Source organism: Limulus polyphemus, unplaced genomic scaffold, assembly GCF_000517525.1.
Source record: "Limulus polyphemus unplaced genomic scaffold, Limulus_polyphemus-2.1.2 Scaffold233, whole genome shotgun sequence".
Taxonomy (NCBI): domain Eukaryota; kingdom Metazoa; phylum Arthropoda; class Merostomata; order Xiphosura; family Limulidae; genus Limulus; species Limulus polyphemus.
In genome coordinates this window covers 658,387-661,197 of record NW_013665843.1, presented here as the reverse complement: position 1 = coordinate 661,197, position 2,811 = coordinate 658,387, and the positions used below count along the sequence as shown (strand labels likewise).

Genomic DNA, 2,811 nt, shown 5'->3' with positions numbered 1-2,811 from the left:
AGATCTGCACGGTAGGTTAACAAAATTACATCGTCTTTACATTTGTGATCATTATACTGTGAGGTAAAAACGGCTGCTGCTATGATTTTGTCTGGTTTATGACCTTGTTGCTGTCCTAATTTAGGATCTTCTTTTTAATTAAATTCTTGAAAATGTTAAAAAAGAAGAAAGAGAGAAAGGGGGCCCGGGGCCCGTGCTGGCTCTCGACGTCCCTATATATATATATATTGCCTAACCGAGTCCTAGAACTTTCTACAATTTACGAGACGCTGTGATATTGTTGCGTCAGCGAGGTCACATGACTAGTGTCACGCCACGTTTCTAGAACTATCCTGTACCTTTGTGAATGCCCTAACATTTACTAGATATAGGGTAGCTGGTATATAAAAGATGGTCACAACGTGACGGGATAATGTGTGTGTAGGTAATGAGTAATTGAACTGCAGTCAGAGAGAGACGTATTGTTGAAGTTAACGTCGTTATTATAGTTTGTTATAGCGCGACTGTTGAAAATAAGTGTATCGTAAAGTTGTATTCGGAAAGAATAAACCAGTTTTATTAAGTAAGGACTTGTGTCGCTAAAGTTTCGTCGGAACGAAGTTACGGAAAATCAATTAACAAACGGAGACGTAACAATATAAATATTCACCTAAGAGAAAAATACAGAAAGTTCAAGTAACGTAACGTCAAGTTACAACAATTAAACTACACACACACACAACGCACAACTCTTACCGAGTTACGTAATGAAATTTGTCATAACTATCACCTTTAAAATCCTTTCCCCCCAGTGGTACAGCAGTGTGTCTATGGACTTATACTACCAGAAACCGGGTTTCGATACCCGTGGTGGGCAGAGTACAGATAGCACTTTGTGCTTAATAACAAACAATAACAACTTAAAATCCGTAAACAAATTAATTTTTAACATTCTTGTTACGAAAACTAGATAATCATTAAATATTAATCACTAAATAATTAATCTTACACTAAACAGTCTTGTATATCCAACAAGAAGAGACTATTTTTTGTGTGCGCAAGCAAACACGGTGTGTTTTATTTTTGTTTTTACACAATAATAAAGATTGTTTTCTTTTTTTCAGCTTTGTTTAGTCTAATCATTTTACTACACACACACACACACACACACACTAAAAACTCAGTTAAGTTATCTGATCACAATCATTCTTTTTTTTCCTATAAAAAAGCAGTTATTTGTGGATCCGTCTATCTAATACTTGTCAAGATTTCAGCAGTTTTACCTAAAAATACCACAGATGTAAATCACTTATGATGTGAAAAAACAAGACACAGAAAGTTTGTTTCAGAAATTTTGCACAAACTACACAAAATGATATCTGTGCATACCCGTGTCTAATTTGATCTAATAAACATTCACTATCAACTCTTGGGCTAGTTTTCTTTGAGCGAATAGTAAGATTTCACTGTCACTTTTGCAGCATCCACACGACACAAAAGTACATATTGTAATCATGCGACAACAGATAGTAGCTTGTTTCTTTGTTTGTTTGAAGTTAAGCACAAAGCTACACAATGGGCTATCTGTGCTCTGCTCACCACGGGTATCGAAACACGGTTTCTAGCGTTTTAAGTCCACAAACATACCGCTGTGCCACTGGGGGGGCCAAATAGTAGCTACACCATGAATCCGCGAATTCAGAATCCAATAATCCTAACCACTAGGACACGCACCGCCCCCTTACTACAAGATTAATATTATTTTATTTATGGTGAACTGCTAAGACTATTTTTCGCAGATTCCAATTTTGAAATGTCGAATAGATGAAAGGCAACTCGCTGACAGCACACAAAACCCACTCTTGGGCTACTCTTTACCAACGAATAGTGGGTTTGACCGTCACGTTATAACGTTACCACGGCCGAACAGTGGGTCTCCAGAAGAACTACATTCTTAAAGTTGAAACTGTTTTATTTTGGTATGTCTCTCTTTAATGTTTGTTTACACAATTATGAAATCAGTAATATAATATGACGTGAGCAGGGGTAGATACATGATTTTGGAAAAGAGGGGAAAATTCTTGGACCAGAATACAAGCGTAATGTTATATAGGTCTGTTCATTATGTTAGAAAATCACGCAGATTAAAAAATTAAAAAAAATTAACACAAAAATACAAACCCTATAACCCAAGCGCCTTTGAAAGATGGACCTTCTTTTCTTTTCTTTTCTTGCCTCTGATGAAGAAAGGTCCACCTTTCGAAAACGCCCGGGTTTATGATTTTATATTTTTGTGATATATATAGGTCTAATTATTGTGATACATGTACTCCACCCTACCCGGTGACGCAGGGATAAATCTTCAGGCATATAACGCTAAAAATATGATTTCTTTACCCGTGGTGGACACAGCACAGATAGCTCATTGTGTAGCTTCGTGTTTAAAACAAACAAGTAATACATATAATTCTACAATAATCTATAACAGGCCCATACGTAGAAAGTTTGAAAGAGGGTTTTGATTTGTGATAATGAAAGCCAACTTATTGTGCGAAGCACAATCTGCATGCAAGGAATACTAATGGTACGGTGGTCAGAGAGCATGCCTCCAGAGAAAATTTTAAAAAAATAGGGTCTATGAGATTAAATCTGGAAGCAATTCCGCATGAAACATAGCTTAAACAATTGCATGACTAATAATGGCTGGAGACGGCTTAAATGGGTAATGAAGAAAAACTTTAATATAAGTTTAACATGACAGCAAATGTACAACGTTTCGACAAGGTTTTGTCATCATCAGGTATGTTGATGATGACAAAACCTTGTCGAAAC

The 2,811-nt window shown here is 36.3% G+C and overlaps 1 protein-coding gene across 1 annotated transcript in view; it reads left to right on the top strand.

Annotated features, from left to right (window-relative positions):
- Positions 1-2,405: 2,405 nt before the first annotated feature.
- The window catches only part of LOC106478621 (pyridoxine-5'-phosphate oxidase-like), a 74,415-nt gene continuing 74,009 nt past the window's right edge, over positions 2,406-2,811 (top strand). Inside the window, exon 1 of the mRNA XM_022382241.1 lies at positions 2,406-2,563. The gene's annotated coding sequence lies outside the window, so the exon portion shown is untranslated. The remainder of the gene's footprint in view (positions 2,564-2,811) is intronic.